Genomic DNA, 11389 nt, shown 5'->3' with positions numbered 1-11389 from the left:
ACTTGAATTACATCCCTTCATGTCTGATGACTTTCCCGGGAGACACTGGTCTATAAAAGTGGGATGCAGCTTTCCCTCTGACAGTTCCGAGGCAAGAGCAAGAGGAGAGGCAGTTTCTGAAAACCTTCACCCATCAACACCGACTGATCTACAAGGTGCAAGGTAAGAACTCTCTGAATCAAATTCACGAAAGACTAGGTCGAATTTCAGAGGTAGTAACGAGCATAGGACAGTTCATCAAAAGACAGATAACTAGGGTTTTGTATTTAGAATCTCTTTAGCCATGGCCCTTCCCTGCTGAAACACACAGCACTCTGCCTGTAACACAGTAGGCAATACAGATGCCTGTTATTCAAATGCTTTCAGAAAATGGGGATCTGTTACTGGGATTATCAAAGGGTCTCGCTCAAGACAATGTCCAACAATATTGCCATCAACTCCGTCATGGGCACAGAAGTTTATTATTTTTTCCTCACAGGACACTTAATGTCACCTGAGACACTAAATGCCAGTTTCTCACAAATGAGGGTAAAATGTGATTTTTTGTTTTTCATAACGTCTAATTCATACAATATGAAGGACTGTCATTGGCTTCTGATTATATCCTTCAAAACATTTCTGCAATAGTGGTTCTTCTGATGGTGTTGGTAAATGGCAGGCACCTTAATCTGGGCAATTCGCACCTACCCACAGTGAAAACAAAGGTAGACAAGCATGATTTTACAAAATCTGTCTGAATAAGCAATCCAGAGAGGAACTCCAGAGTCTACTTGCTTCACTGAGGGAAAATGCCCTAAGACGCAAGCCTCCATGTTACCCAAACCTAATATTAGAGACAGAAAGCCTTAAAGAATCATAGTAAGGGAGGAATCTGACAGCTGGAAAAAGGAAGTGATCTCCACTGAGTCACACAGCTGAGCTCAGAGTCAAATGGGGTTTTCCTGCCTGGGTGTGAACCCAGCTCTCTGCCCCCTTGCTGGGACTGAGGCTCCTCAGCTGGAAAGAGGGCTAATGATACTATCTAGTGCCTGGTTTTGCTCGCTGGAAAGATTATATAAGGTGGTGCAGATGTCAGCACACTAACTAGTACGAACATTGACCAGTACTCAATAAGTAGCTATGCATGGACATATCCCAACCCACAGAACTAGAGTTGAGACTTATACAATCTACACAATCACATCAGCTATAGTGTTGAGCACAACCCCAACCAAGAGGAAGAGTCCATATGACTTGTGGTCAGGAGGACCACCCAGTGCCTTGCACACAGAAGGGGCCACAGAAGGTGGATGACCTGGATAACTCAATCATTCACTCCACATACAGGAAGCTCGCTTTGTGCTGAATACTAATACAATAGTGTAAACTGACCATTGCCACCATCGGACCATGCCAGTGCTCTCCCAGAACCTGAGAACGGGCCTTAAAAGGACAAAGTAGCCCTGAGATGGTCATACTCACAGGGAGGCCTCTGCACACTGAGTTTACATGACAGGACAGCCCAATGATCAAAGAGATGGAGGATGCCAACCCTGAGACTGGCTGACTGGGTGGTTTAGTCCTGACCAGGCAAAACTACCAGCTGGGGGCTGATGAATGGGTACAGATGAGCATAACTGCCCGCTCTGTACCACAAGTTTCACCATCTGAACAATGAGGACACAGGTCTTTCCTCTCAGAGTTGTGCAGAGTTTAAAGCAACTGATATACATTTATACACCACAAAGGGACTGGCTCATGGTAAACTCACACCAACAAGGACATGAAAGCAGTGAGCCCTTGACCAATGTAGAAAAAACATTTATAGCTGGATCACTTCAAAATTCAAATTCCCCAGATGGTGACTCAGGCCACTCCAAGGATGTTTGGGTCAGAGAGATGGGCAGGAGGATGAGACCCTATAGGTAAGGCTTACGATAAGGGCTTGGCCTGTACTCAAAGAGTGCCACCAGCCCACAGACATTTTGATGCAAAGGTGAAAAAGAAGTGAAACAAGAGGCCCTTCCTCAAGACATTGACTGCCATGTGCTGCAATGTTGTTCCATGAATATACTATGCAGACCAGAATATGTACGATGTGAATGGCACCCTCCTACAAGAGCTACAACCTTGTTTGTACACTCAATATGAACATATTGGTCCATTCGGAATGTAGTGTCTGACGAAGCTTCCCTTTGCAGATATCGGCCACCAAGATGCTAAACCTCTGGGCCCTAGCCATCATATTGGCTGTTCAGGCAGAAGCACTTGACCTGCTGTCTCCTCCAACATCACTTGGAAGATGTCCTGTTGAACTACCCTCTTTACCATCCACAGGGGTTTTCAGACGTGCCCCAGTTCAAAAATACTCTCTACTTTCAAAACGTCTAGTGGTGACTCCTCCCATTGAGGAGAACCTCGCATCTAACAGCAAAGTCAATGACTGTAAGTAAGAATTGTTTTGCCTGCACATGCTTGACTTTCCACTCCCTCACACATGCTTCTCATTTCCCAGTCCAAAGGCTGGTTATGCCTTCTGAACTAGTGGCTCTCAAGGAGGAGGTGATATTAGAATCACTTCAAGAACTTGTTAACAAAACAGCTGCCTGGGCCCCACTCCCAGGTATTCTGGTACAGCAGCACTGCAGTGGGCTTGAGAACCTGGTTTCCTAATAAGAGCCAAGATGATGCTGAGCCTGCTTGTCCACAGTCCATACACTGGGTAGGACTAGTCAAAGCAACCCTGGAGAAGAGAGCTCTTGGATCCAACAATCTCTCTGGTTACATGCCTTTTATGTGATTCTTTTCACCTGGACACTATGCCAGAGGCTCTCACAGCTTCTCACTGCTAAATCCCTAAGCTAATCCCAGACACCCACGGGTGCTTAAAGCAACCTGGTGGACCAGAAATTTAAAAATCTGGGTCCACCTCCAAACCACTCCTTGACCAGATTCACGTTCCCCAAGCTCCTTTTTCATTGCCTCTGAGTCTCAGCTTCCTCCTCAAGGAGATATGGAATTCTGTACTCCACCAATTTCCCAGAGCCTGAGGGCAGAGGAGTCAGGAATTACAAGACCTGGCAAAGAATTGACTCCTTTTGGGGAGCAAAAGGGAATTGGACTCATCAGCAAACAAAGGCCAGCAGTAAAGTCCTCAGAGCCACAGCCTAGGTCGGCCTCCCAGGATGACCGGACAAGATGGTAGAGGGTGACAGAGGGGAATCCACTGCCTGCCTAGTGACTACAGTTCCTAGGCCCACAGCTCATCCACTGTTGCTTTACCTCTAAAGGAGCATGTGCTCCATTCTTCTAACCATCCTATCTCATTACAAAAATACTTCCAATATACAGAAAAGGTCAGACAGTGGTACAAAGAACAGCTATGTACCCATCAATCAGTGATTTGGTGATGGTTATGGTGGCGGTGAATTTCACTGTTAGACAAAAACTGAAACTGAAAAGATATATAGAACAAAAACCTTTGTACCCAACATGTAAATTAAAAAATAATACCAGCTACAGGGCTGGAGACCCCGTGCCTCCTACAGGGCTACGTATCCCTCCCTCTTCCTCCCTCTCTCCCCTCCAGAGGGCCTCAGGCCTGATTATTTTTCCCTTACCATTCTTTATATTTTATGATATGTGGTTCTCAATATAAAAATTTGTACTACACGCTATAAAATTCCCCGAAAGGTGGCCTGCTAATGTTGTTTCTCATCTCATACTTATGTTTCATCCATGTTGTATTGAGAAACTTTCGTCCATTCATTTTCACTGCAATATTCTACCTGATGAATCCGCCATGATTTGCACATCTATCCATTTTATTTTTGCCCAATTGCGTGCTATTCCGAGTAATGCTGACTAAACACTCTTGTGCAGGTCTCCAGCTTCACATGTGCAGGAGATTCTCTGGGGCATAAACTGGGGGTGAGGGTACATCCACATCACCCTACACAGGCAATGGCTCTCCAGAGTGCAGAGCCCTAGGCACAGGAAGCAGCAGCAAGGCTCAAAAAGCCATGGCCCAGCAGCTCGACAGGGGCTGCTGGTACTAGTGGGCTCCTTCCTCCCACTACTCTACTGGGCCAGGAATATTGTCCCTCAGTCCCAGTCGCTTCTTGCTGAGGCAGCCAAGGTTGACCACCATCCACATGTGATAGCTCTTCACCTGAGTTCCCTCCTCAGGCCATCAAGAGCAACATGATACAGAGAGGATCCTGTGACTTCATATCTCTGCTACTTGGCTCTTGACTCTCCTTTCCTTCCCTGCCATCTCCTGGGATTCTGCTTCTCCCTGACTTGCTTCTCTCCAGAGTGGAGGCAAAGCCATGGTTAGCACCTCCTCCACCCTGATAATAACAATGCTGCAGGAGCATGAGGGCTGATGCAATTCTAATAGAGGCAGTTTATCAAAGGTAGCAAGACCTACCAATGACCTGCAAGGGGGAAAATGAGGCCCAGAGAGAGGAAGGGACTTGCACAGAATCACACAGATGGAGAACAGGGAAGTCTAGATCTACCAGCTCCACCACTTCCCCCAGCTGCCTCCTTGCCCTACTCATCACTTAAAACGGCAATCATTCATTTTGTCCTCCATCCAATGTTCCATGCTGCAGGTTCTATCATGCATTCCCGGACGAGTGCTAAGACTAAGATTCAGCCTTCAAGGGGCAGAGACTAGACTATATTATATTCTGGGCTTTTGGGTTCAAAAGCTAAACAAGGTCCTTTTATTCCATGTCCAAGTCACACTAGAGTAACATATCAAAATCAGGCTGGCCTCAGGGAGGTGCTAATAAACATTAACTCTTAACAGGAAACAGGTATACTTCTGTAACACTAGGCTATTCTCGGAGTAGACAGAAGTAGGGATCGGCATTTCGGGGAAGCACAATATATACAGCTGGCTCTCCAGCTGGGAAAGTTCCTCTGCCTGGACCAGCTGGGCAGCTAACAGTAGGAATATGTCTCTTGTTCCTTTTCAGATCTGAACGCCAACCTGCCTCCGCAGATCAAGAAGATGCTGATGTGTGAGGAACTGGATCTGGCTGGTGTGCTTGGGACAGTATTGGATACAGTGTCCAACTTGGACGTGCTGTCTCTATTAAGCGACACTTCCCCACTCGGTATCCTCAGCGGTGTTGGCCTTGGTGAAGTCCTGGGCAAGGGGAGTAGCAGCAAGTCCTCAAACCTCCCGTTGCCATTGCTCTCAGGAGCCAGTGATGTTACTAACCTGCTACCCGTGGGCCAAGGGATCCTGGGCAGTATACTACCCATCTCTCCACAGGCCAATCCTGTCTCAAATCTCCTCCAGCCCTTGAGTGGTGTGGTCAACAAAGAATCCACCACAGGCTTACTAAAGAGTGCACTACCAACTGACACTGTGGATGCGCTCCTTGGTGGGCTGGGAAATATTAAGGTGAAAGATCTCTTGATAGGGTAAGTGATTCCTTGACCCTAACGCATGGAATAAGAGAAAGCTGCTGTTTGGGGATGCTGAAGTTCAACCTACCACAATTCCATGGATAGGAATGACCATGTTTTCACAAAGCAATATGCCAGCTCTGTGCTGAAATTCTACCCTTTGGGGGAAACAGGAACAAGATTTCTCGAGCTTAAAATACTGGGCGGGTAAAGGAACTGGGGAGTCCAAAGAATGGATGGTTTGGTAGGTTGTTAACTGGCTACTTCAAAGGCATTGCTCCTGCTGCACAACCTGATTCCTTGAGCCCAGGACTGACCCTAAATGTCACTTTACAGATTAGAGGTTCAAAATGCAACTGTGGAGAACCTGATGTTGACCATGGCAGATCCTCAGAAGATCCTCGTCAAAGCCTCAACTACTGCCTTAATAGGTGGAAAAGGGTGAGCCTGTCTCCATATCAGTTAACTGAGCTGGCCTGAACCAGGCCATTAATATCCAGTGTCCAAGAGCCAGGCAGTGACAACACAGAGTAAGGAAGAATGTCTGAAGATGGGGCAAATTAGGCACCAGGCACAGCTTCCCCTCTCCTCCAGCCCAGATGAGCAAGGCAGGACAATGACTCCATAGAGCTCTGTCCTCAAATAGTGTAAAGCCAGAAATCCAGATTTCCATATGAAATATGCACATTTATACAGATGGCCAATAGAGAGAGAAACTGTACAGAATGCATCTGGTACTGACAGCACCGGTATTACAGGAAATGTACTTTCCAAATAATCTGGACTCTCCAAAAAGAATCAGCTCACTCCTTATCTGCCCTAAGCAGTTGGGGGAGATTACTAACTGCCCTCAGGAAGCTACAAATTTAAGCATGCATGCATGCATTCATTCATTCATCCACCTAACAAGTAGTTAATAAACACTGCTCTGTACCAGACGCCGTGCTGGACACAGAGTGAGGACTAATGGTGGCCCCTGCCCTCAGTGAAAGTCAACACGTCAGGGAGGAACAGGTCAGCTGTAAAGACCCAGGGCACACAGGAAGACATGAGAGGGGCAGGAATCTGTACTGGGGAGAAGACTTCTTGAACTAACACACACAGTACTTATATCTCTCTCTCACCGACCAAGCTCCACCCAGTCACTTAACTGAGGCGATCTGAATTCCCTGAAGCCTCTTGACAACACCATCAGGAAAGCAGTCTTTTCTCAAGACTAGGAAACCAGTTGAGACTAGAGAAACAGTCATAAACGTTGCTCAGAGTTACACAGCTGAAATATGACAGTGATAGGATTTGAACCCAGGCATTCTGCCTCCATACTCCATGTTTGTGACCACTACAATTAGCAGCATCCAAAAGATCCAGTCTTCTCCAGACCATCCGATGTTAACAAGACCAGCCTCTAGTAAACAGTGGTTTTTCCTTATGCTGTCACCCACACAACAGACAGCTGGCAGTGCTGGATACAAAAGTGAACCTGTAATGGGCATCTAGTTACAAGTCGGCCTGGTGCCACCAACAAAAGACTTTCTGAGGCCTGGTCAGGAGAGTGATTTTTTAATGTTTATGGAATGCCTCCCATAAGCCAGACTCTGAATCTTGTGGACAGTGGACAGCCAACCTGCATACAGGGGCCAGCTCATTAGAAAGCACCAAACTTTCCCTGTCTCCAGTAACCTGGACAAACGTATGAGGCTGACTCTCAAAATGCCTTTGGCTTTGGTTGAGCAATATCTTACGGCCAGATCTGGTTTCACCTGTATTTTACTCTCAGCCTGGTAGGACCTGTAATCTCCCTACTGGGATTTCAAGTGAAGGCGGATGTGACTCTGGTCGTTGGAATTTCCACAAATGACACCCAATGCACCAACCTCCAAGTCCAGGACAAGGACATCAAGGTCAAGGAAGTGAAACTCCGCTTGGAAAAGATGTATGTGAGATCATTTTTCTCATTTTCTGGATCAACTGGCCGAGGTGTCAGAATGTCCCCAATGATACACAAAAGGGTACCCTCAGAGATAAGCTCAGTCAACCCAGTGGTTTGAAAGATCAGTAAACAGAGGACCGGAGACGCGTCTCTGCTTGGGAACTGCCAGCTATGTTTGAAAACAGCCTTCCCTCACTCTGCCTGCATTCTACCTGCTAAGCAAACTTTTGTACTTGGTTTTACTTATTTATGTATGTTTTTGCATAAGCAACACATTCACCTGGATCAAAATTTAAAAGATATGAAAAGCCATATAGTGAGTCTCTCTTCTGCCCATGTACACCAGCTGGCTAATTATTCTCCCTGGAAGTAACCAATGAATCCAGTCCCTTTTGTTGGCTTTCAGATATTATTTGCAAATACAACAAATTTGCATGTATATAAAGAAATCGAGTGGATATTATATACACCTGTCTCTACTCCAATTGTTTCACATAAAAAATAGTCAGGAATCTGTTGCATCTGCATATAGCTTCTTCTTAGTTTAAATCTGCCTAGTACTCCATTATGATGATGCACTATCACTTATTTAACCAATCCCTTGTCAAAGAATACTCATTTTTTCCAATTACCTTTTGTAATCAACTCCAATTAATAAGGTTCCAGACAAGTCTTATCACCAGAGTGCATGGTATCTGAAGGATAAATCCCTCCATATGGAATTGTTGGGTCAGGTGTCTGGCTTTGGTAATTTTCCCAGGTATCTTTGCATCTTTCTTAATGACTAAAACTTAAGGTGAAAGGGCTCAGGTTGTTGCACAATTTAAGCAGCAGGACATCATTGCAGCTATATCATCAACAGATGGGTTATCTCCAATGTTTGAGCAAAATCCAGAAATGCAAGAATAACATGGCTCTCCACACGTATCTTTCCCAGGCTCACAGGATCTTTGCCTCTCCCTGTCCCTCTGCCTTTGGATGCCGTCATTCCTAAACTGCTCACAGTTAACATGCAGAATAATGTAAGTCATAGGAAGGGGGAGGACACTACCCAGAAGTCTATGTCATTGGGGGTAAGATAGGAAGAAGCCTTTTCCTCAGATATGGCCTAATGCTGGAGGAGACCTGGGATAGAGACAACATTGGCCTTCAGAAGATATCAGTCTTCAGGAGTCCAGAAACTAGGGGAAGCAACAGCCCTTCTGGCCCCAAAAGCCCAGCAGCAGGATAGGACAATGACTCAGGCAGCAGGGAGGGAGAAGGATGAGTTCTGCCAAAAAGAAGTCCAGCAAATAGGACGGGAAGAAGGGAAAGAGGACAGGGGAGGAGAAGAGGAGGTAAGGAGACGGGTGGGCCTGCTACATCTCCTCTGCAAAGCTAACCGGTGTTTAATTCACAGATGAAAAAGTCCAAATCATGTGACGTTGATCTCAGCGATTTCACCGAATGCCAGAACTGTGAGTACAAATATTCAACCACCCTGGGGCTGCCCAGGTCAATGGAAGGAGATAGTCAAGACTCATTTGGGATCCAGTTGGGTGACAGACAGAAAAGGGCGGGGCTGTGAACTGTAACACCATACGAAATATGCACCCCCAGCACCCAACAAACTCTCCTCATCATACTCAGGGCAGAAAAGGTAGCAACTTATCCGCTTCTCCATATCACTATGACTCATCATGCAGGCCATCACAGGACAAAGAGCCCCTTAGGAGTCTCAGTGGTTTCTCCCCAGTCCCAACTGTTTTGCAAAGTCCTATCATTCCTCTCTTCTTCATGGGATTGGGAGCTGCCAAGGCAGCCAAAGCAGGAAATTAGTGACATTTCCCAATCCCAGAGTAGAGGAAACCCGGGGCCTGGCCAGCAAGACTTTTCCTACCCCTGGAGGTCTGGATTCCTGAAATATCATTAAAAGAATGGGATTTTTATTTAAATTTGTCACCATGGAAACACTAAATGATAAGGTTAGAACTAGGAAGAGTAAAGAAGCTTAAAATCTCTATCACCTGTAGCTGTTTCATTCTTGATAAACATGCTTAATGAGTACGATATCTGGCCAGGAGAATATCGGCTTCTTTCAAGTTGACTCAAACTTCAGTAGTTGTACATTCCCATCTTACTTAACCCCTAAATATCCCCGTATCGATTACCAGGGTGGAGAGCATGATAAAATCAGCATTTGATTCAGTGCTGGTTTTCTACCTCCTGCCCTTATGCTCCATAACTCTGAGTGGGCTTGGATACATCACTTAGCCTCCCCAAGTCAGCCTTGAATCAAGAAATTGGATCAGATGAATGCGAACTGTCTTTCAGCTACAAGTGAGAAAAAGCACAACAAACTGGTTTAAGCAACAACAATAAAATTGGAGGTATTCAACATCCAGAGATGGTGTTAGCTTCAGCAGTGGCTTGATTCAGGGCCCAAACGATGATACCAGAATCCATCTCTTAGCTCTACCACTTCTGGGTGGGCTCTACTTTGGCTCTACATGGAGGTCTCCTACCCACCAAGAGCTTCAATATCCATTTCTTTCTGGAATAGTTCAAATGACAATCACCCGAAACTAAACTCTGGGGCTCCCACTGGCCTGACCTGTTCCATATCCCCATCCTTGAAGCAAGCACTGTATTCAGGGAAACACGGCTTGTGCCTGGAGCCAGCTTGTGTATTTAAGAGTGTAATTAGTTGACTCTTCCTGTAAGCGCCTAAGGTAACCTCTAAAAATAGATTGCTATTCACTTGACCCAGAAAACCCCACAAAATCATGCAAATCAAAAGGTTCAAATTTTTGTGTTCACTTCAAGAACACCTGTGAAACTCCCTAGGCCATCAAGGGTATGCATATCTGAAAAGCCACCAAATATATGAAAGATGTCACTTTACAGAAGCAATGTATGCCATTCCATCATTACAATGATGGAGTTGGTAGGTGTTGGTGGTCCAAAGAGAGTGCAGAATATTTTTTGCACATGCTTAAAAATGCAGAGAGTAATGCTCAACTTAAAGGTTTAGCTGTAGACTCTCTGGTCACTGAGCACGTCCAAGTGAACAAAGCTCCCCAGATGCAGAGATGCAGTGCAGAGCTGACAGAGCTCATGAGCAGGTTGACCCATTCCTGAGCTCTCCCAGCCACACTAAGATGATCCTTACTGAAAAGAGCAGATTGTTCCTGAACCAGAAAGGGGGTTGCACATGTGAAAAAGAGGAAACTAAAGAAACAAAAACTTATGGTCCAGGAGTAAATTCAGCATAAAATAAATGCTAATAAATGTAAAAGCAGAAAGGACAAAAACAGATTTAATTAGTTGTGTTTTATCTTCCCACAGAATGACCTTCACGCTGCAACTTAAACCCAGCACACGTGATACCAGAGAATTTCCTAGAATGAAAGTACTCCGAAACTTCTCTTCAGAAATTTTGAGCCAAGGACATCCTTATGATCAAGGAGTCAAGTAGAATAGTGTTCTAAACTTGTCAACTATTCTTGGAATTTTCCCTTGAATTAACAGGGCAAGAAAAGCAAGAATAGGGATTTTGGCATTTTGTAATCATCTCTTTAATAATTAACCTGTTTTTATGCAGAATATGACTCACTTGTCTTCAATTTCTACAAACAAAAATTTGCACACTTATGACTAGTAAAAGCACTATATACTAAGAATATAAAAATTAATAATATGAATGATGAGGTGACAAAACCCAGGATTAATTTATCTAATGCGCTAAGGGACAGTCATGACGATGATTAAGACTTTATTTCCTATATCTCTGCCCTCCCCTCTCCAACTCCAAATGATTTCTTCTCCCATTAGTCCAACGTGAAAATCACACAGAAGCTAGAATCAACATCCCCTTCATCACATGTTAAACATCGAGAAGCAAAAACCAAACGCTGAAAGCTGAATGGAAGAGTAGGGAAGGGTCTGGTGATATCATGAACACTGTGCCCAGTATCTCGAGAAGATTATGCTCAGTGAATGAAGCAATACACAAAACATCACATATTGTACAATTCAATTTATATGCAATATTCAGAATAGGTAAATCCATAG

The sequence above is a fragment of the Rousettus aegyptiacus genome, unplaced genomic scaffold (genome assembly GCF_014176215.1).
Source record: "Rousettus aegyptiacus isolate mRouAeg1 unplaced genomic scaffold, mRouAeg1.p scaffold_m13_p_12, whole genome shotgun sequence".
Taxonomy (NCBI): domain Eukaryota; kingdom Metazoa; phylum Chordata; class Mammalia; order Chiroptera; family Pteropodidae; genus Rousettus; species Rousettus aegyptiacus.
This window is presented reverse-complemented; position numbering follows the sequence as displayed.